The following is a 24268-nucleotide window of genomic DNA, read 5'->3' on the forward strand; positions in this document are numbered from 1 at the left end:
TTTTCATTTTTCATTTTGGAGAGTCCTCAGATCCTTAAAAGTGTTTCCTTTTGTTTGAGTTCAGGTATCGCCATATAATCTGTTTGTCTTTCCATTTGTTCCTTTAGAGCAGGGGTCTGCAACCTGTGGCTCTCCAGAATGTTCATGGACTACAATTCCCATCAGCCCCTGCCAGCATGTCACATTTATCATCAATGTCATCAATTCTAGTTGTGTTTTCCTTAAGTCCTTTTTTATTTCATGTAGAGTCTCATCAATTTTTTTTAAAATTGGTGCATCTCCTTTTTAATTGCTAAGATTTCTTGCTCCAGTCTTCCTACTTGGCTTTTCAAATCATTTTGGAAGTTAATGACCACCCCAATAACTTGTTCCAGTTTAGTTTCACTTTTTACAGTTCTTTCTGGTGTTGTTCCTCCTGGGTTCACCATTATTTGTTTCCCTTTATTTCTGGTTGCCATCAACTCTTTCCTTATTGTCTTCCCATTTATTACCTTTAATTTACAGTTAAGAGTCTTGTCTTATACCTTTGCAATTAATTGAAAATTATTAAAGGTTACCAGATTTCAGCTTACTTCAATGTAGATTATTATGGTTTCCCATAAAGAGTATTTGACTTCCCGGTTGATAACGAAGCGTGTTAAGATGAAGACAATGGCCGTCCTTAACAGTTCACAATCTGTGTTCCTATGTCCCTCTTGTTTTCTTATTTGCTTTGTCTCCCGACTCGTTGGTTTCGTCTTCTGCTTTCCTTTAGTTTACGTTTGATTTTATCACCGCTACGTCTTCCTTAGATCTCCAATCAGCTTCTTTATTCTTTGTTCCTTTCTGGGCCAAATTACCGTCAGGGGAGGGTTTTTGCTTAAGCAAAGTTCAACTTATTTAAAGGTGCCCCAGCAAATAATGTTCCACAAACCCCTCTCTCTCTCCCTCCTCAGTATTTTCCTCACACGCAAAGACATGCCGCATTTATGCTCACTGACAACAGTACTGGCACTCAATTACGGTTTTCCTTCACTCCGGCTGCGGCAGAAGCTGTGAAGCGATCTCGCGCAGCTCTCCTTCTCCAATATCTTCCCAAGCTAGCCACACCTTCTGGAAAACTCCAGTAAGAGTAATTTAAAAATATTTTTCCATTCATTAGTTTGCATTTTAGTACCAGAATCCTTTTAATATTTCTGATATATGCTTAAGGTCTCAAAATTGGTAATGGTGGTTGGTAAGGCGCCATCTTGTCCTTTATGGCCAGTTCTCTTTTTGTTGTAAAAACCAAGGGGGACACCAGCCGCTACTTGGCAATGTCTGCCCCATCCTTTATGGAATTGCTCCTCTTCCTTCTGAGAGGGAAATTTCCTTCCCTTAATGGGAATAATGAATACCCCAGTAACTGAATGATTGTGAGTGGGAATTTATTTTCTCTGCTGGTTTCTTATACTGAGCTGAAACATGTATATACAGGCAATATATAGCGATCAAGTTACACAGCACACCTTAAGCAACGCTAAGCGACCTTGTGCTCTATAGCTAATTTGCCCAACCAAAGAGGGTGATTGCGTCCCACCATTTTGGGCAACATATTTTGACCTTTTTTTAAAAAAATCCCCAACGTTTTAGGGTCTAATATAACTGAATCCGAAAGAAAAATGGTGCATATCTCTACTATGGTCTTAAATGTTGCATGTTGCATGCCCCCATAAAGGCTTTTGTTATTTCCCCATTAAGCTTCAGTTTCCCCATAGTGAGCATGGGTTTAGTTCATTGTAAAGTCTTCTAAGGGAGGGAATTTTAGTTAGCCCCTGTCCCTTTAAGTCATTTTCCCAAGAAGCAGTCTTCCTTCTTTACCCAACAATCCCCTGTTTTAGCTCTAGTCAGTCAGTCTGAGCAAGGTGCCAAGGGTAGCTGGAGACTGTAATATTCATGATGTATATATATGTATATGTCCATAGTAGTATATGGTGGTCCATAGTAGTCTATGGTGATATATAGAGCACGTTAAGGTTAACAGCAATTAGAACCAGACAAAGACTGAAAGAACTAAAAGGAAGCAAGACATAGTGGGCTTTCTTGAAAGCAACCAAGAGAAGACACAGTCTACAGCTTCAAATCTGCTCAAGACAAGCAAGTACTTTGATTTAGACAGACCCAAGGGAGGAGTTAGGATCTTAATTCTCCTAATAAACCTATTGTTGAACCTGGCTTGTGTCTTCCCCACTCTGTCCTAGCCAAGTACAGGGCACCAAAAACAGATTCACTTGGGGGGCAGAGCACCCCCTTTATCTCCTGTAAGGAGACTCAAAGGGGCTGACAATCTCCTTTCCCTTCCCTTCCCTTCCCTTCCCCCACCCCACCCCCACAACAAAAAGCTCCAGATGATAAATGAACTTGTAGTTTTAACCAAAGGATTCTCCACAGTGGCTGTAGCTAGGCTACAAGAGCATTCCATGCTCGGTTCTGTCAGTAAAAGGCAGAGAGCAGGCAGAGCCCTTTCTAGGCCAACTTTGGCCTTTGATAAAGAGTGCCTTGGGACCAGGCTTGGAAAAGGTTGCCAGCTCCAAGTTGGAAAATTCCTGGAGATTTTGTGGTGGAGTCTGAAGAGAGCAAGATAAGGGGAGGAAAGAGGTCTCAGATGAATATCATGGCATAGAGTCCACCCTCCAAAGCAACCATTTTCTCCAGGAAGACAGATCTGTTCAGTTGTAATGCTGGGAAATCTCCATGTTCCACCTGGAGGTTGGCAACCCTATTCCTGGAGGCAGCCTCTGGATGACTTGATACCATCTGACCTCCATAACTCAACTAGGTTTGACTACTTGTTACTGTTCAAATCTATCCCTCCTAGGAATCCACTCTCCAAATTTCCCGGAATTTCCCAAACTTCAGCTGGTAGCCCTAACAAGGAACTGATCTCTGCAGTTCAGAGATCTGTTATGATTCCTGCAGCTCTCCAAGGTACACCTAGACGGAGAAAAGGAACAAGAAAAAGGGGAGAGACTATGGGGGTGAAGGAGTGTTCAATTACATGTTATCACCAGTGCAGCCTGTGTGTTCAGGTGCAGCATGGACTGGAACTTAATGGTTGTTGGTCCAAGACACTCTACTTAATACTGAATGGTGTTGTGACTAGTGTGACAATCCTTGTAGTGGTAAGCAAATTATTCCTATTGGGATCATTATTGGATTGCTAATGTAAAACCCTGGATCTATGATCCAATTAAGACTCTGTAACTTGAAGGTTAAGAAGTCTTTATTGGTAGATACATGAGTAAGAAGTAAAAAGCTGGTTCTGCCAGAACCTTCAAACAACCCCAGTATATCAAACCGCTTTCCTCCTCCCTACTTCCTAGCCCATAATACTATCCCACACTGCAGAAGGTGAAAAAAGCAGGAATGCAGGATGAACCCAAAGTCAGAGGATTGAGATGATGTCTTTAGCTGTGAGAGCCTCTTCACAGGAAAACAAAAATCATTTTGCCCATTTCTATGGAGCTCCCCCCACCCCCGGTGCCTCTCTCCTGGTTGCCAGGCTCCAGCCTGACAGCTATTTACAATCATGAACAATGTGTAATATATAGCATTATGTTATGAACTGGACAAAACAGATTTCTGCAAGTTTGCTTAGCTTCTAATTATGTGTCCAATACTACTTCAGTAAAATAAAATGCTGATGATCATGATCTGGGCATTGTCTCCAATATCATGAAAATACTCCTAAAACCTATAAAATGAAGGTTTGCTAAATGATACTGAACTGTGCAACTAGTCAAATCTTTCCAACCATTTAGTGCTGATTCCTTAAAAAGTTATTGCCAGAATTTAGTTAATAACATCTTATGTCAGAGCATCAGATACATGATGGAAAATCACACCCAGTCACTTTTCCTTTGCTTCGGGTTTCCCTTCAGAGGGAATCCTATGTTACGGCCTTAACAGGGGTAAGGATTTTATTAAAGGGATAGGATTCTCCACCAGCTGCTAAAAAGTGTAACAGCTCACATACAAGTAGCAAGGGGGAATGAACGCTCACGTTGGCAGCGAGAGGGGCCGAGAGGGGATCTTTTAGACTGTGTAATACGAGGAAGGAATTCTAGCAATGGATATTCCACAGAGAAGCAAGAGTCCAAATTGAATGTAAATGTTTATATAAATTTGTTTAAAAATACACACACTCAGTAAGACACAAAGGCACATACATTCAAGTTTCCTAGGATATAAGCAGGTTTGAAAGATAGATTGGATGATAGAAATGGAGGGGGGTTTTTCAGGGTGATCCACGTTTACCTAAATTCAGCTGAAGAAGATCTTGTAAGAAGGCAAGGATTCAAATGACCAGCATCTGAATCCAGGCGAAGGACGATATCGTGTCTCAACCCAACCAGACCAAGAGAGGCACAGGCCAGAATTGAGCACATGTGTATTTGGGGTGAACTGAACTTTTATACCCTTTTGCCCAGGAAGGGGCGAGGAATAGAAAGTGAGTTTTAAGTTTTATTTTTTCTAAATCACTCTGGAATTTCCCAATGCCTGGCGGACTTTTGGGGGTGCTGAGGTCATTAGTCATCTCATCTACTGCTAAACCCGTGACAATGGGGCCATTTGCTCTTAATGGCTTTATGCAAAGTAACTCTTACAGTCTCTGCCTTCAGCATTCAGATTTGAATGAGGCTGATTGATTCAGGATGGGATAAGTGGTTTTAGGAGAGTCATCACAAAGGGAAGGAAATGCAGAGAAGTAACTTATTTGTTGTTGACCTGGGTTCCCAGAAGAGATAGGGAAATGACAGTATCTGATAGCAAGTTGGCTTTAACAGTTTCTATAGCAAGGTGTGGTAATCAAGCATTCTAGTGACTCAAATGAGGCCTCCAAGTTATGCTGGAGTAACTCATTATCTTAGCTTTTGTTAAAGTAGTTTTGACCTTTTGACATGCTGCTACCTACACCCATAGGAGTGCTTTTGGCAACTGGCTTTTGCCAATATGATTTTAAAGCAGAAATATATATAAATAATATTCTGGGGGTCCTTTGGGTCATTATACCTACTTATCACATTCCTGGTAAGTTTATTTACAGCTGCATGTATCAATAACAGGAAACTTATTCCTAACTATGGGGCAGAGGAGAAATTTCAGTCACCCATGATTCACAGTCCCTGTCCTTCACAGGAAACTTAATCACTTTTTCTTGGCCTTGATGGAAATTCCTTCTTTCTCTGGGGAATCACAAACTGCTGTTCCCCACTCCTGCTCTATGGCACAGGACTACCAACTGTCATTGCCTTATTACCAGTTTGAGTTTTCTTCCACCCCGCACCCTCAATCTTATCTTTTCCAGGGATGTGGGAGGAAGAGGGCCCCACTATCAATACTGTGTCACTTCTGGCCCAAATGAGTTTACATCCAGTCAGGCTCGCTAAGCAATGGCACAAAGAAGCAGCTCCCTGCTATAAATGTTTTGAGAATACCTGTTGGGGTAATATGGGCTATCAGTAAATAAATAAAATCACACTATGTTACTAAGTCCAACAAAGGGCCATGGAAACTATGGGTAAATAAGTGCTGCTTACTAAACATACACAATGCTTTGCAAAGAAAGCTAGACAAATGCTGAAAAGGGGAAATAATGCAGCAAGAAATGTTTACAGAGAATTCTGAGTGGTTGTTTAGCTCTGCCTTGGTAGTAAAAGACTTCAAACTGTAAACTGAATAAACTTTGAATATATGTTTTTCTACCACTGAATAAAAAAAATTCCTCATTTGCATCTACTTTGAGACAGTAGAAAGGGGCTTTACTGTAAATCATAAACTCTGTGGAGATTTCTCCCCCAGTAGTCTAAAAACTAAGCAAAGCAGAAGCAAAAACAGATGGTGGGTATTTTGATGTCTTCACTTTCTAGAATCACCCAGGGAAGACAGGTTTCCACTGCTATGTTATGTTCAAGTCTTTATACTAAATATATGTTATGTGCAACATTTTATACTAAATATATAACGGTACTGAGTCTTTCTTGTTTCATTATAGACTTCTGGGGAAATAGTTTCTCAGCAAGATCTCTCTAGCACTCCCCCCACCCCACCCCGCAAAAACCCCCAAAACCTGTTTCTGGTTTGGTTGTGGTGGGTTTTTTGGGCTGTGTGGCCATGGTCTGGTGGTTCTTGTTCCTAATGTTTTGCCTGCATCTGGGTCTGGTTTAGCTAATGTTTCTATGCACATGGAGAGGGGGGGAAGTCAGTACCTTAAATGGAGAGCAAATATTGCCAAAGGCTTTCACGACAGGAATCTCTAGGGTTTTCCAAATTGTATGGCTGTGTTCCAGTAGTGTTTTTTCCTGACATTTCTCCTGCATCTGTGGCTGGCATCTTCAGAGGACCTACTGGAGAGCAAATAGTTTGTAATTATCACATCATTTGTTACTGAGACTTTCTAATGAAACAGGAGTATGCAATATATAGTCCATGTTTCACATGATTACATCAAGGCCTTTTCTAGTCTTTGCTCCAGAATAGTTACATTGGCCGAGGAGAAAGCTTTTGTTATGTGCAACACATTTAATGCCTACTTCCGACCCAAGTAGTTCATAGTCTCCTATGGATGGAGCAATTCCTTATGTGTAGTTTTGTGATTATTTTTCCTGATGTGTTAAATGGTAATAGAACTGCAGGGGGCTGAGATTTAAATAGGAATACCAGTGAAGTGGGAGCAAAGCTATTTAACTTTGTTTTCTCTTTTGCATCATTGCATCACACAACCAAGTTGCTTTCACCTCCCCCACTAAGAAAAAATTACACACAACTGTATTTTTGCCCAGTGTAAATACAACTAAAGGAAATTGGTTTTCAATAGGACTTCACTTTTTTTAATGGTAAAAAACTAATTATAGAACAGCATTCAGCATACAGTTAATTTGCACAAGCTGCATTTTCTTACCATAATAAATGGAAGAATCCTGGTAAAACAAGCTGGTGTTTGAACGGAACTTACAACTAGGCACTAGACAGAGGAATAATGACAGCTTCATGGTGCTGTAATCTGATGCACTTCAGTGGCAACTGATTTTGCATCGTCATGCTGATTTGAGGGATCAAAATCACAGATGTTCATTCATGTATTCTGAACAGACTTCAATCAAATCAAGATCAAAATTAGTATTGTTGCTACTCTGAATATATTCATTATAAATACAAAATGCTTGTAATTCAGATTATCAATGCATTTCAGTTCTTGACTTAATATAGAAATGTGGCTATTATTATTTTTGTTATTATTACCACGTATATTTCCTGCTCATCATAAGGCAAAACCACCCATACACCAGTGACAGCTGAACCATAACTATCTGGACCAAGCAGTAAATGTGATGCTTTAAATCTGTGAACTGGAATGTGGACTAAATAGTGATGACCTTCCATTAAGAAAGATATACAAAATGTTTCCTCAAGCACAGATCAAATACATCAGGAGTGTCCAGTTTTTTCCCCCCATGGTGGGCAATATACTGTAGGAGACTTGGCGTCATGCAACTGTCTCCAATCTTAATTACTTGCTAACTCCAACATGGCAACATCATCACTGAAAGTTACAGCCACAGAGAGCCACATGTGACTCGTTAACTGTGTATTAGAGACTGTGACATCCTTTTAAGTGTATTGTCAAAAACTTTCACAGCTGGAATCAACCGGCTGTTGGGAGTTTTTTGGGCTGTGTGGCTGTGGTGTAGTAGCTTTAGCTCCCACCATTTCACCCTCGTGTGGATGACATAGATGTGAGTAAACATTAGGAACTAAAACTGTCAGACCAAAGTCATACAGCCCAGAAATCCTCAACAGGCAAACAACATTTTTACTCACTCAGAGTTCCTACTACCCTTTACAAACTCTATCCTCTTGGTTTGGGGTTACAGATAGGCCAGATACATTTCTTTCCTCTTCTAAAATATACAGAGAGCCTTGTCCCTTTCATACACTAGGCCCCTCTCATTCACAAAGATACCTAGTCCTCTTTCATAAACACCCTCTCCCCCTCAGACACCGTACAGAGCTGTTGGAAATTGGGACTCAGCTCTTCCTTCTTTCACAGGCTGCTAGAATTTATTCTAATATTTATTTGTATATTGGCCAAAATCTTAACTTGTCTTTATGTGTAAGCCTCTTTCCCTGAGACCATGCACATCCAGCTGTCAGGGTTAAAAAAACAAGGAGTTAGATTTTAGTTACAGTTTGAGCACAACATTGCAGGGAATCAGAGGTTACAAAGTTTCTTTTCAGTTGCAGTTGGAACACAACATTGCAGGGAATCAGATAGAGGTTACAAAGTTTTTTTTTTTTAGTTGAACTTTTGAACTATCTCCTCATTCAAGCCTTTGGGATTCTGCCACAAGCTTCATTCAGTCAGTCAGACTGTCCCTTGACTGAATTAATACATGCTTTCAATTGTCCCGCTCATCTATATTACATTGGGTCCCACTGGTCACTCTTAGGAAGAGACAGAACCTAGCCTGTCTGTCACACTTTATCATTTTTACTATGTAATTGCTAAAGTTGCAACAATGAGCTCTCAACCAATGGGCGTGCAGGAGACTGCCATGCATGCCCATTGGTTGGAAATTCATTGTCATGCTCAAAAACCAAACTGGATTGGTGGGGCAGCCTTTCGGCCCACTGCCTCACCAGGCTCTGCCTTTCTGCAAACTGCTCCACCAGACTCACCGCCAGCCTCCTGGTTCACCTCTTATCTTTCCACCACACCAAACAATTCTGTTCCACCCCACTCACACCAGCCTTCCACACTGATCAGACTCATCAACAGGTAGGTGATAAGCAGCTGCCGGGGGATTCTACCTAGTTGATTGAGAGGCATTCCCAGAACAATGTACCTGCTTAAAATAACACATTGCTGTTGCTATTAAGATATATGTAACCAGCCTGCTATATGTAACCACTGCCATCTGTGCATTCTTTCCTTGATCTTTGCTTTATGGCTTCACATACTCATAGAGAACTAGGTTTCCCCTGGCTCTCTTAGGGGAACTATGTTCTTTCATTATCTCATGGGGCAGGAAGCCAGGTGACTTTCTCTTGCTATCTGCTTGCAACCTTGGGGCACCTTAGCTCCAAAGGCTGTTTTTCACAAATTTTTGGGAAAACGGGAGGTGGGCTTGCTTGGAGGATAAATGCCAGTTTCAGCAGAACTTGCTTTACCAGTGTTGTAGTTCGATGCCTGCTCAATAAATGCTACTGATCAACACTTTAGAGTCTGTTTGTGGGCTTAAGGGTCTGAGACCTAATAGCAGCCCAACAGGGTGGGGAAGGGGCAGTGCAGGAACTTGCTGCTCTTAACTACAGTTCTCTCTGCTCACTCTCAGCTGTTAGGAGGTTCAGAAAGAAAAAGACAGCTTACTTTGTTGAGGCAAATGGCTCACCACTTCCATCTTGGGTTCACTTTTTAGAATGTAGCACACATAAGCACCAGTTCCAAACACTATCTCTTTAAAGTAGTCCAAAGTTTATTCAAGGAGATATTTCAAACTTCATCATACAGCAAAAGGATAATAGTTATGTCCGGGAGTGGGGAGCCCCCTCCCCGGACTTACCGCTGCCGCGCCCGCCACCTCCCCAGCCGCCGTTGCCGCTGCACCTGCTGGCTCCCCAGCCACCGGGTTGGGAGGCCGGGGACTCCCTGTCTCGTCGGACAGCTGGGATGGGAGGGCCTCTGATGGCGCTCCGGCGGACGCTCCAGCGGGCTCCTTCCCACCCTCAACGACACGCCTCCCCGGCACCGGTCTGGAGCTGAAGAGGGAGGCAACGACCGGGGATGGGCAGTCGGGCCCTTCCCGGCGATGCCACTTTAGTCTGATAGGAGGCAGAATAACCTGTCAACTAATTGTAAAAATGCTGTTTTGAGATGTCTTTCCGACCTTTATTTTTACACATATGAAGCTGTACTGCTAAGAATGTTAATGAAATACTTCACAGAAGGATCAGGGTAGAGGGATTTGATTAGATTAAAAACAAAAATCATCTGGTTTTCCTGTTGGGAAGTATTTGCTGTAATTCTGAGCTCCGTGCATATATGGAGTGCCCAGATAGAGATTTTCCACTTGGCATATTCTTTCTGTGGAAGGTAATGTAAGAGGTCAATTGATACACATGGGGTTGGATTACAATTTTGATTTTGAAGCTCACGTTAGACATGAAGCAAGCCAGTGAGATTGAACATCCACCTAGAGAGAACTCAAGATGGACAGCCATCACACTTTTCCAATAATTTTTTTGCTATCTTAGCAAAGGACTGAATCAGCTCTGTATTGCAGGCTTTGTATGCTGTCACAGAGTTTTATTTAAAACAAACAATATAGAAAACAAACAATCTATAATCTATAATCCTGTGTCAAAGATGATGATTTTGCAAGCCCTGGAAATACTGAATGAAGATAAAAATATGACTTGTTGTATTGCACCTTAAATGCAATTAACTCAAGCCTTAAATCTTGACATACTGGGGTGATTATTACTTAGAGGTGTTGTAAAACTGGCAATTTACATTTTGACCTCTTAATTCACCTTAAAACACACAATTATATTGTATATTACATAGCAGACAAGCTTTTAACAAGCAGTAAAATATACTGCATCTAATTTTGTTTCAGGAACATAATTAACAACACTGGCATATACATAGATGCTGTATACAAACTCCATTTGATGTATTAATGATATGAGTATATGAATTAAGTTGCTTAAGTATGCCAGATTGATCACAATTTTATATTCTCATGAAGCATAATTTATCCCCAGATGGGGGAATGAATCAAATATGAGTCTTGGTATATTCTTAATAGTTGTCAGCACACTAATCTCTTCATCTCTTTTTCACATTTGTACTACTGATTGGGGAAAATATATTTATAATCATTGACCTTTTTATAATTCAGTCAATAGACTTATGAAAGTAAAAAAAACTGTAAACTTTTCCTGCACCTGTAGCTGATTTTTGAAGAAATGTTTGCATGTGTTTATGTATTTGTGAAATGTATGTGTGCATCAGAAGAATGAAACAAGGAGGGCTTGAAATCTTAAAATGATAAATGGAACATTTAAACATTGCAATCCTGGGACTGAATGAACTGAAGTGGACTGTATTAAGATATCTTTAGTCTGAAAACTATATTTTATACAGGAAGTGGCAGAGAAAAAACAGAGTTCTAATAGTGAGCTGAAATGTACCATAAGCAGTTATAGGCTATAATGCAAAGTCTAATTGAAGAATTATAATCAGACTTCATGAAAATCCTATCAATAACTATAATTCAAGTTTATGGCCCAACTATAGATGTTGATGAGTAAGAAACTAAAGGCTTTTATTCAAGTGTCTTGGATGAAATTGATCATGTCTAAACAATATATGCTAAGAATCACAGGTGACTGGAAAAAAGAATGGAAAACAATGTTGAATCATATATTGTTGGAAAAATAGGGCTAGGAGTATAGATGGCCAATAAAGAAATAGATTATATAATTGGAAGAAGAAGATGGAGAAGCTCTGTTCTTTCTGCTGAAACAAGATTTAAGAGCTGGTTGTAGTGCAAATCATGAATTGTTAATATCAAACATTATAATAAAGCTGAAGAAAGAAAAGCTGGAGAGTTTAAAGACTATTGAAAGGACATTGAAAGGAAAGGCTTGCATTAATAAGTACAATTGAATTTGAACCAGAAAAACTATGGGTTGAAACCAGAGATATTATCAAGTAAGGATGTGCAAAGACTATTCCTGTAGTCATAAGAAATGAAAAGCCTTGATAAATGGCTGATGAAATCCTTAAAATTACTAAAAAAGGTGAGAAATAAAAGTAAAAGGTGACAGAAACAGAGTAAAAAAATCTAAATACAGCATTGCAATGACTCACATGTAGAGACAGAAAGAACTATTATTATAACCAGTATATAATAATTACCCGTGTCTTCCTCCCGCACATTCGTGGGCCCCATTGCACTGGCTGCTCACTGGTTTCCTGGGGGTGCAAAGTACCTGACTCTCACCTAGGGGCTCCTTGATGTTATTGGGAAAGGGGGGATTTGGGCTATCTCTCACTCAGCCCAGTCCCCAGGGTACTAAAGTTGTTCTCTACTCATCCCCCAGGTCAGCTGGCCTCCCTGATTTAATTTCTGTACCCCACAAACCCAAACAGCCTGCCTAGGCAAGCCCAGCCCTGGGGTATCAAGGAGTGGCCCAACACATCCTCCACTTCCCAATCCCTCCCCCAAAACACACCCATAACCCCACCAAAACCCAACAGCCTGGTCTGCTCCTGCTCCCAACCAGCTGCCCTGTGGTTGCCACTTTGTGGCCACTGAGCAAGGGCAATCAATGCCTTGGTGCTCATGCTGATTATGTAGCTGACTGGCTGACCTCATCCCAGGTGTTGCCAACTGAGGTAGACAGTCACAATCAACAGAGACAGATCCTGCAGGACTTCTAGGAGGTTCTCACAGGCAGCTTCCAAGTCTGAAAGCCCAGCATCAAAGCAGCTTCCCAGATATTGACTGACCTGTGTCAGCTAGTAAGGCTCCTGTGCAGTGGTGGGATTCAGCAGGTTCACACCACTTTGGCAGAACCGGTTGTTAAAATGGTGCTTGTATACAACCAGTTGTTAAATTATCTGAATCCCACCACCAGAGCTGGTTGTTAAATTATTTGAAGCCCACCACTGCTCCTGTGTCTATGTAAGTGTCACTGGCAGACCATACAGCCACAGGTAATGTCCTGATCACCGCATGCCCATGAAAGGGTCAGCTGTGCTGATTAAGTTTGAACAGCTTCTGATGGTGCAGGAGCTGGGATGAAACAAGCAAATTGGAAAACCCAGAGCAGAGCTGTGAGAGCAATGCTGTTCACTGCAGCTATTGTTCTTGACATGTGTTCATCAAATAATTAGAATCATGCTCAGAATCTAATATGACTCAAGGGAAGTAATGAGTAACACTCCTAATGTAATGAGTAACACTCCTAAAAGAAAGCAAAGGACAAGTGTAATCAAATAGTGTTCAGGCAGCATCTGCAATTCTCCTGTCCATCTTGGAGAATGTTCCAGAAGGGTGAGTTGCTCCAGTACATCATGAAACCATTAAACCATGTCAAACTCACAGCCCTCCAGATGTTATGGACTACAGTTCCCATCATCCCCTGCCAGATGATGGGAACTGTAGTCCATAACATATGGAGGACCGCGAGTTTGATACCTGTGCACTAAACCAATATTTACCCATCCCTTCTGGGTTGTTGCACTTCACTTTCTGTGTCTTCACTTTCTGCTTGGATTGTTCTTTGGGTCTCTGATCCTATCAGGTAATAGGCGCAATGAGTGCCTGTTGGGCCCACAGTAGCACAAATCACAGTAGGATAGTTTTCAGTCACTCCAGACTAAAGTTGTGTTTCTTGTGAACCCCATCAACACGGGCTGGAAAGGGATGACACTGGCATGCAAAGAGCATGTTATTGGTGTATCAACATATTTGCTACACAAGCACCTTTTGAGCATAGTTCACACCCTTACTGTTTGCAACTATTGTGCAGATTTGGATAGTTGAGATACTGTATAGAGTAGGTACAGAAGTGGTTGAAGAATTGGTTGCTGCAGTCTCAGGTGAGAGATGGAGGAGAGGTTCCCTTGCCTTTACTTATCTGTAATGGAGAAGTGGTCTCTCTTTTAATGTCTGTGTCCCTGTAAGCATCCCAAGCACAGCAATGTTAGTGAAATGTAACATTCTCTCTCACCATAGTTGTTCCCTCTGTGGTACCCTTCATGTTCTGTTCCAAACACCAAAGTGTAAATCTCTACACTCTGTGATCAAGATGGGCCTGACTGAGGTTCATATAAATCTTGGGGTCATTGGTTGGGATTGGCTGGTTTGACGGCATATGTTTGACTGGACAAGGACTTCATATCACATACCTGATGGGAGTTGTATGCCTCTCAGATGCACACCAACACTTTTCTGTTTACAATCTCAACTTGCAGGGAGAAATGGCTTAAATCATCTCCCCATGCTGTCTTCGCATCCTCAAACTGCCTCACAAAGCTGCTGTTGGGTCTGTCATAAAACAGCATGTGACTTTCGTGGTCACATTTATGTTTCAAGAGGGAGCCAGTAGCAGTTCCATGAGGCAATTTGTGAACATGAAAAAAATGTGTGTGGGAGGGGGCAGCCATTTCTCTTTGTGTGCTGTGATTGTGAACAGAGATAGTGTGGATTTGGGAAGTACAAAACTTCCATCATATATGTAATATAAAATCTTCATGTTGTTCCACAAAAAAAATAGAAGGATTTTGTAGTTTGAAGCCGTAGGACTCTTATTTTCTCAACAGGAGGGAGTGATCTGCTTAGAATAGGATGAGATATCTGCTTAGAGGTAAATTAGAATAAGATGTGATGATCTGCTTAGAGTATAATTATACATGTACACTGAGTCACAATGAACAACTGTGCACACTATGGAAATCAAAGTCAATGCACTGAAAATTGATGATCAGAACAAAGGGCTACAGCTGCTGGAGGAAGGGGAAATGTTCCCTATGAATCTTATGGCCATCTATAGTTAATTAGCTTGAGAGATTGAGTGCAGTAAAAATATATTCTCCGTTGTATTCCTTCACAAGGCAGACATTTGTGATTTATTTGAAATAAAATTAAACAATTTAACAATTATCTCTAAACATTTCTCATTTGTATGCCTGAACATTACATATGACAAATTATCTACTCTGAGCAACAAATCCTATGGCCATGTTATACCTCATTAAATTCATTAACTGTGAATTTAACATTAAAAAATCATCCAAATTTTTAAGCACACAATCATGCACTTACAAAAAAAGGAAAAAGCCTGACCCAGTGAATATTCTCTGTGAAATTTACTACTATGGTGACACACATGAACAAGTCATGCCTACATGCTCTCCATTCCTTTTATCCCATGTGGAGAACATGACTGAAAATATGACAAACCTTGAATCAAGCTCTGATGTCATGTTGTCAATATAAATCTGTCTGGTTTCAATTAGTGTATTCTACTACAGCCTGGGAATTGAGGCTGGGAAGGATAGTTAGTGAAAAGGAGATAATTCTTCTCTGAATTCCAAGTTAGAAAAGACCTCTTGAGTCAAAATGCTCACCTCAGTCCAGGGGTGGACAATACAAACCACAGAATTGATAATGTAAAATTTGATAATATGATTATGCTTAGGTTTAGAATGTACACTTTTAATGCTATCCCATTGTGACAGACTGGTCAAAGTCCTGCCCCAATCCCAAAAGCTGTTGATTCCTTTCAAAATTGGTAAGATTTTTTCCTGTGAGCAAGTTAATCTGTCCTTGGAAAAAAAGGGGGGTAGTAGATCTGGTGGCCAGAGTGCAGAGGCCAGATCTACCACCCATTTGAATACTTGCTGTGCAGGCTGGGCAGTGCTGGTGTGCTACCACAGCAACACACAGTACCGAGGAGGCTCAGAGCTGGGGCTGGGCTGCTGGCAGTTCAGCAAAGAATAAAGACCAAGGTTTCTAAGTGTGGGAGAGTCCAAAAAGAAGTCAGTCAGGCCAGGAGTTAAATGCCAGGAACACATGCAGCAATCTGGAGAATACAAGAATCAAGGTCAGGAGCCAATCCATTGCCAGTCAGGTCTGGAGAAGTGGTGTGCAGACAAAGTCAGGTAAAATCCACTTTGCAACCACAATTGCTGTTCCTGCCCAAAGGCCTTTTATTCTTCTGAGCTACTTGCCTGGGACTGCTTCTGCAAAAAAAATCTGGGTAATGCCACTAGCCTGTAGTGTTGCTGAGCAGTGTCTCTCTTTTAAGGCCAGTCTCAGTCTGGAGACCCAGAGCTGTTAGCATCTTCCTTAGTCCTACTAATTAATTCTGAGTCAGAAGCCTGTGTGAGTTCGGACTCTACCAGATCAGCTGGTGTCTCTCTGCAAGGCCCCATTAATCCTTTCTCAGGCAAACTGTCAGCTACAGCAGGAGCTTCTTCAGAGGAGCTATTAGTTGCAGCAGGGGAGACATGATACTTGCCCTTTAAATTTCTCTGAACCAGTAGCAGTAGCCCAATGTGCATTATCTTCAAATTACATAATATTATCAGTAACAGTTTCTTATATCTTGTCTGTAACATATATAACAATTTTCCTAAGTTTCAAAGGTGGGGCCATTATCAGTGTACCCAAAAGTGGGGCAGCTACCAGGGCTCAGAGTTTTTTGGTGTGGTCCACCACCAACTGCTTTTCCATATGTCTCTCCTGCTTTCCCCACTTCCCCCACCTGCTCAAAGACCATAACTACCAATGCCACCAGTGCTGCCCCAGTTCACCAGTTGGGGAAGAGGATGCAGGTAAGGGGATGGAAGCTGTACTCCGATAACTATGGTGGTAGCATCTCCAACTATATGTATTGCCTAATATCAGGCAAATGAAATGCAAACAGTGTGAGCAGGGAAAGAATGCATAGGCCAGTGGGGACATGAGTGGAGAAGGAAAGAGAATATGAGCTGGACATCCTGGTGATAGGCAGAGAGTGTCCCATGGGAACTCTCTTCTGGGACCTCACAAAACCTAGAACTGCCCCCCTCTTAGATATCTTACTAAGCCTTTAGCTCTTTCCAGGAAGATTAATGAAAGTTTGTCTTCCTTCTACTTCAGGTCTCCTGGGTGGATTTCCTCTCATAGATGACAGCTTTCACACCCTTAGCAATCCATATACAGCAAAAGAAATGTAACTAACCACTTGGATCAGTTTAAAATTTAGCCACATATGGGCTGGGATTGGTGAGTGTTTATACAATCTAGAACATGCTGCCCTCCTTATTCATTCCTTTTGAATTTGTTATACTCTCTTATTTCCTTGACTAGTAAGTTTACTTAGATGTATGTCACATGGACAAAATTAGATAAAATATTCCTAGAACAAATAAAAAACTTTGATTGGGGATTGTTTAAAGAAAATTACTAATTGCTACAACTTGTGGAACATATAGTTCATTGAGAGCATCTTTTATTATTGTTATAAGACATTTATATGGAACTTAGAAATACATTAATAAGACTTTAAATGTTTCAGCAATATATTCCAAATAATCCCAAGGCCATTGTCAATCACTAAACTCTAATGATTTCTAAAAGGAAGGTTGGAAGTGTGAATTGTCAGCAACATGCTAACATCCTTTCATCTCCAGATTGAATATGTATTGGTTTTATTAGTCATGTGGTTCCAAGGCATGTTCTGTTGGCTAATTAATCTATGTTTGTTAAAAAGGCAATGAGACCTGTGTTCTATCTGTTGCTAAATGAAGCAGAAGATTTCCTACAATGGAGGAAGACTCCATTTGCCAGAGCTTGACACCTCAGTTAGAAGGGAAACACTGGAACAAGCCCAATGTGTTGTACAAAGATTAATCAACTAATATCAAGCACCTGACTCTCAGAATAAAATCATTCTTAAACAAACTAAAAGCCAACCATATTCTTTACATCTCTGCCCCATCCCTTGAGTGCTAAAAAAGGTCTTTACTAAAAATGCACTAACTATGTGACCGCTCCTGTTCAGGGCATTCCAGATAGTCAGCATGAATACAGTCCAGTTACTTAGCTCAGCTTTTAATCTTTGTCAGCATCAAAGCACTGTGGTAGATCCAAGCATCCTCCAAGCAACTTTCTTCAGCTTAAAGAGCCTTCTTCTGATGTACTTTTTCTTCCACTTAGGAGTCACTAAAGGTAGATGAAGATTTCTTGGATTGGAGAAAAGTTTAGTTAAAAGGAAAGGTGGGACACACACACACACACACACACACACACACACACACACACACACACACACACACACACACGTATATATAAACAAAGGCTCATACTTTGTTCAGTGGAGTTCCTGGACAGGGGTAAGTTCCACTTCATTGCCCTGGTGATTCCTTTGTAGACATCAGTGGAGGGGAACAAGTACATAGGAAAATACTTTTCTTTAGATGTACAGCTTCCAACCTTAAAAGTAATATGAACTCCTAGAAGGGCAGCCCAATTTAGATGGAGGGGATGAATGCTCATAGGAAGCAGCAGAGGGCCTTGCTCATGCATTTGCCCCCTATGCTGACACAAGGGGGCATCTCCTTCAGGGGCAGAGTCGCCAGCAGCCTGCTGCTCCTTAGTTTTTCTGGCAGAAAAACTAGATGTCCCATGGAGCAACACTAGTGTCTGCTCAGATACCAGCATGGGGAGGTTGAGCTGGGACATTCCCAGGGGTGGATCTGACAGTAGTCAACTTCCAGTGATGTTCCAGCCTGGGAATGCTGGCCCCTGGCCCTTCAGACCATTGGCAGCAAAAGGGTGATTCAGGTGGTGGGATGGATTTTGACTTTCCCTTCCTTCTGCCCAAAAACCCCGTACTGCCTTCACCATGCCATCTCTGACAGCTACAGCATCCCCCCCCCCCCCCAAAAAAAAACTGGATTGCACTGTTAGGCTCAGAACTTTGGAACTAGTACAGACCAACAATAACACATAATATGTCCATTACACAGCTAAATCAGCAAATACGCACATTTTGCATGACTTGAAATTAGGGTGTGCACTTCAAAAATATTTCAGTTCCATTTCAGAAAGAAGGATGTGATTATTGATTTCTTTAAATATCAGGAGCATTGTATCAGAAAGTTGTGTAGGCAAAAAATCTATTTTAATTAATATTGGAAAATTTCCAATACTTTCAAATTAAGTGAAAACAATAATGGTGACCTTTCCAAAATTACAATACAAATTAAAACATAATTTTGAAGTGCCTGCAGGCAGCAGGAGAAGAGAAGGAGAGTAAGCACATCTCTCCCCCCACCCCCAGCCTCCCGCCTTTTTGTGGCTCATTGTCCCTTAAAACTTAACAGAGACACTGTTTTAATAGTTAATAGACCCTATTGTTTTCAGCTTGCTCAAGCAGGGTTATAGTGCATTGACCCTTTCAACTTAAAAGGACTATCATTTTCCCTGGAAAGTAGACCCCGCCTCTGAATACCAAATGATGAATAATAGACCTGGGTGCTGGAGTATTGAGGTCACTCATTACAACAGTAGCCCTATAAAAATTTAAGAGATGACATGACATCTGCAGAACAGCAGAAAGTCCTCTTGATCCAAATTCCAATTTTACCACTGTTTATTGGGAGTGAAACCTGACCTGGATAACCCAGGCTAGCCTGACCTCATCTGATCAGAGGAGATGCAGTGTTGACCCTGGCTAGTATTTGGATGGGAGACTCCCCAAAAATACCAGGGTCGTAGCATAGAGGCAGGGAATAACAAACCATCTTTGAACATCTCTTGCCTTGAAAACACCACTAGGTATTGCCATGTCAGATGTGACTTGATTGGGGGAGGGCGGGGGAAGATAGAGTGAAATATCAAAAAAGGGAAATATTTAAAATGCCTTTTTGTGGTACTGGAAATATAAGACTTTTTACTGGGTTGGCAGTATTTGATTGAACACATCTAGTTGCAATTCTGAGATATCTTCAAGAGAAAACTCATGAAGATCATTATGCAGTCATTCAGATGGGGGTTTCCTAACGTATTGATGTTAGCTGAAAATTCTGTGTCCAATAGAAGGGGGAAAACTGCCTAAGCAGCTGAAATTGATAACATGAACATGTATCCCAGTAGCATCTGCCACAAGAAGAAGAAGAAGAAGAAGAAGAAGAAGAAGAAGAAGAAGAAGAAGAAGACTCTCCTATAGGAGACTCAAAGGGGCTTACAATCTCCTTGCCCTTATCCCCTCACAACAAACACCCTGTGAGGTAGGTGGGGCTGAGAGAGCTCTGGAAAGCTGTGACTAGCCCAAGGTCACCCAGCTGGCGTGTGTGGGAGTGCATAGGGTAATCTGAATTCCCCAAATAAGCCTCCACAACTCAAGCGGCAAAGCTGGGAATCAAACCTGGTTCCTCCAGATCAGAGTGCACCTGCTCTTAGCCACTACACCACTTGGTAGGGATGATATGGATGACTTGCTTACATAAATTTGCATGGTAAATTATCACTGTGTAATTGTTGTCTGTAAATAGTCTGAGTCTCTGAGTTTTTGTTTGTGTACAATGACATTATCAATCTCTTGCTCACAAGGTACATCACTGGTCATAAATCTTTCTTTATCACAACCCACCATTTCCTTGTTGTTGAGGCAAGGACTTTAAAGGGCCAGATCAGTTCCCATATGGAACCCACCAAAAGAGTGGGGAGACCACCCCCACTCCCACCATATGCTCCTAACATCCTAAGCCAATCATGCAATCCCAAAAATCCCACCTAAAGCCATCCAACCCCCAGACTGACCTTTGAACCACATGGACCAGCCACAATGCTTGGATCTTGAAGGAACTGTTGTGATGTCAGATGCGTGCACCTCCCTGGCCATGTACAATGTGAGAAACAGCCCTGCAGGTCACTTGCCTGGCCAAGGCCACAGCTCCGGTGCTAGACACCCAGCCCACCAGTACGCCCAAAGTCACTGGTATGGCCTAGGGCAACCCCACACATTTTCAACACTGCCCAGGCTGCCTCACAAGCAGCTGCACCACAGTCTTACAGTACTTGGCCCAATCTGGCCTACAGTGACCAAGGTTGCCAGCAAGACCCTATTCGCATGGGGAAGTCCACTTGTTTGGGTGTAATAACCCCTGCAGCAATAAAGGATTACGCTTGCTCGTGTGTGACAGTGCCTCCCCAGCACACCTCTCTAGCTGCTGTAACTCAAAGTCAGCGTACTTGGCATAAGCTGGCCTAAAGAAACCACAATTGCTCACGTGGCTTTTGCCCAGCCAAGTCTATGCCAAGCAGACGCATCAAGCAGCTGCGACTATGAGATTATGGTATGTGGCATGAACTGACCAAGTCACCTGCTGGACCATCAGCAAATCATTCTCTCCCTGACTGGATCATGAGGGCATGTAGTGTTCAGTATCTGCGCCTCCTCTCCCTGGGCAGCGGCCACCATGAGTCCCACTGCATGTCTCTGAGGCCTGTCCTGGAAACATGCTTGAGCAGTGGCAGACCCTGGTTTCATCCCCTGCTTGAAGCTCCCACCAGCTGCCTGGGACCTCGATGCATGAAACTGACAGCAAGCCGTTCTCCCACAACTGGATCATGCAGGCATTTGGATCATGAGAGCATGGGGCATCTGCACAACATCAGTCTCCCCAATGCCTGCCTCTGCTTCCAGTCCAGGAAACACACTCATGTGCTGGCAGGCCCAGGTTCTGTGCTCTCACATAGTGTGAGGTCCAATGAATGATGTTGTGTCCCATGATTTGCCCACAATGCATGGAACCTGGAGGAGCTAAGAGATTATAAGATGCCTAATAAAGATTGTTGTTGTTATATTATTGAGATTATAAGAGATAAATCTAGGAAATGACCTGACCTAGCCGACCTGCAACGGGCCCACTCCTGAAACCTTTTGGTTGGGAGCCCCAGCACAGCTGCATCGGAGGCAATGCTGATGTGAAGGTAGCACAAACTGTGCATGCATTGCAGCCAACCTGGGTGGTACAGGGCCATGGAAAACCCCTTCTATGAGCTGCTACCAGGAGCATGATGCAACTCTAAGAATCAACAGGGAGCCTGTGACCCTGGAGCAGCCCACAAGGTAGGCCATGGTGGCCACTGGGCAAGGCTCACCCCTCGGGGAGCCTTCATTGCTATGGAGGCACCACGGGAGCTCTGGTCAGTCCTTGAGTGGTGCAGCCTGATGTTTCAACACCTCTCTGACTAAGTGTACATGTTCTTGCTCACTTTCAGAATAAATCAACACATCATCAAGGTAACCCTCCCTTGAACAACGAATCATGCATAATTTCATTGATCAGATTCATGAAGACTCCTGGTGCTCCACTGAGCCTGAAGGGCATGATAAGATACTCAAATTGTCCTAAAAATGTGTTAAAAGCAGTGAGGTGCTCTTGGCCCGCTGCAATCCAGACCCTGAAGTAAGCTTCCCTAAGGTTCAGCTTTGTGAAAATCTTCCCTTTGGACAAACTACTTAGCAGATCTTTGATGAGAGGCAAGGGGTATTTGTTGCAAAGGGAAACCGCATTCAAGCCTTGATAGTCAGTACAGAGTCTAAGGGAGCTGTCCTTCTCCTTCCTGAACAGGGACCGGTGTCCTCATGCGGGAAGTCATTGATTGGATGAAACCCCATTCTAAGTTTTTGTCTTGGAATTTCTTCAGGGCAGTCACCTCCTGGAGTAGACTCCTCCCTTGGGTAACTTGGTTCCTGGGACGAGTTCAATCCTGCAGTCAGTTCGTCTATGAGGGGGCAATTTGTTGCACTCTCTCTACTCAAACACCTTACTCAAGTCTCGGCACACCTTCAGGATTACTGGAGACTGCTCCCCTTGGGCTGCCAAGGAGTTTGGAGGCAGTTGCTCTGACGGTAGGGTGTGAATGAACTTGGAGGGCCCCAGCTTGAGGTGAGTGCCGCAAAGGGGCTCCATGAGGCAGATCACCCTGTCCTTCCAGCAGATCTCCAGGTCATGCCTGGTGAGCCAAGACATTCCCAGGATCACTGGGTAGTGGCCCAACTTGGCCACCATGAACTGCATCCTTTTTCAGTGGGGACTGCACTTAACTAAAACAGTGGGCTTTCAGTTTCAGTTTTGTGGGTTGACTGGGGCCCATCCATGGGGCTCCTGTCCATCTGCACGAATTTCATGGGAGACCTCTTTTGAGTCTCAACCCTAGCCCTTCTGCCACTGTGGGGTGCATCAGGCACTTGGAGCATCCCAATTCAATCAGGGCCCCCAAAGTCACTCGAGTTCTCTGCTTAGGGTTCAAAAGGGCTAGGGGGACAATCAGGGGGGCAGAAGTTTCACTCACCTGATGGTTGGCATCTTGTGGGTCAACCTAGCCATTGGCATGCTTCAAGACAGATTGTTCTTGTTTCCTGATGGCTCACTGGTTTCCCCAGGCACTCTCCTCGTCAGTTGAGGGTGCTTCCTCCAGTGCCAGGGCAACTTTCAGGGATGGTTGACATTTGGATCCCTTCTTCGCCCCCTTCCACTTGGGGGCTGCTGCCGGCTTTGCTGGTCACTTGAGTATGTTGATTCTCCAGGCAGTTGGCAATCAGGTGCGCCACTTCCACACAGCGTGTAAGGAATTTGTCTTGGTGTTGTCTGTCACCAGTTGTCTTGGTGATAGTTGGTGTAACAACGTAAATATTGTTCCAGGGTTCTGTTCGTTCTCTCCGACTCACCGTCACTTTGAACGTGGTAGGGGGCGGCAATTGCCGGGGCGGCCCCCAACAAGCCCAGGAAAGCTTTCCAGAACTTTGAAATGAATTGGGGCCCGTGGTCGGAGACCACCTTAACGGGGGCGGAGTGGAGACGATAAATATGCTGAATGAACAGACGCGCTAACTTAGGAGCGGAGGGGATGGAAGCACATGGGATGAAATGGGCTTGCTTGGAAAATAAGTCCACCACCACCCACAAGACCGTGTTGCCTTGACTTTCTGGCAAATCCGTAATAAAATCCATGGAGATGACTTCCCAGGGGCGGGAGGCCACCGGGAGAGGCTTCAACAGACCATGGGGTTTTCCCGGAACGGATTTGGCTTCCACACAAACAGAGCAACCTTTGATATATGTCTCAATGTCTTTGCGCATCGCGTGCCACCAAAATTGATGGCGGGCCAAATGCAGAGTCTTAAGGAAGCCAAAATGTCCAGCCGAGCGGGCATCATGACAGGCCTCGAGAACCTGCTTACGAAGGGGGGGAGGCACGTACCAACAATCCCCCCGCCTCCAAACACCATTCTCCAGGCGTAATTGGGAGTCACCTTCCTCTGCTGGTGGCTCGCGCAGCCCCGCCTCCTCGAGTTCTCGTAGGAAAGGAGAGATCAGGCTGGGAATGGGTGGAGAAGGAGGAGTGGACGTCTGAGATCGAGTGACAGCCAGCCCCAATTGGGAGGGGGAGAGAACAGTGCGCGGGATATCCCGTAAGGCAGCTCCACCCCCCTCCCCGGGCAGGCGCGAGAGTGCATCAGCCAGTTTATTGGTTTTTCCGGGGAAAAATGGACAGTGAAAGAGAAACGAGAAAAGAAATCGGCCCAACGGAGTTGTTTTGCGGACATCTTGAGGGGGGTGAAAAGGGCGGCCAAGTTCTTGTGATCCGACCAAACTTGAAAGGGGTGTTTAGCCCCCTCCAGCCAGTGGCGCCAAGTGGAGAGCGCTACTTTGATGGCCGCAGTCTCTTTATCC

This window comes from Sphaerodactylus townsendi, linkage group LG02 (genome assembly GCF_021028975.2).
Source record: "Sphaerodactylus townsendi isolate TG3544 linkage group LG02, MPM_Stown_v2.3, whole genome shotgun sequence".
Taxonomy (NCBI): domain Eukaryota; kingdom Metazoa; phylum Chordata; class Lepidosauria; order Squamata; family Sphaerodactylidae; genus Sphaerodactylus; species Sphaerodactylus townsendi.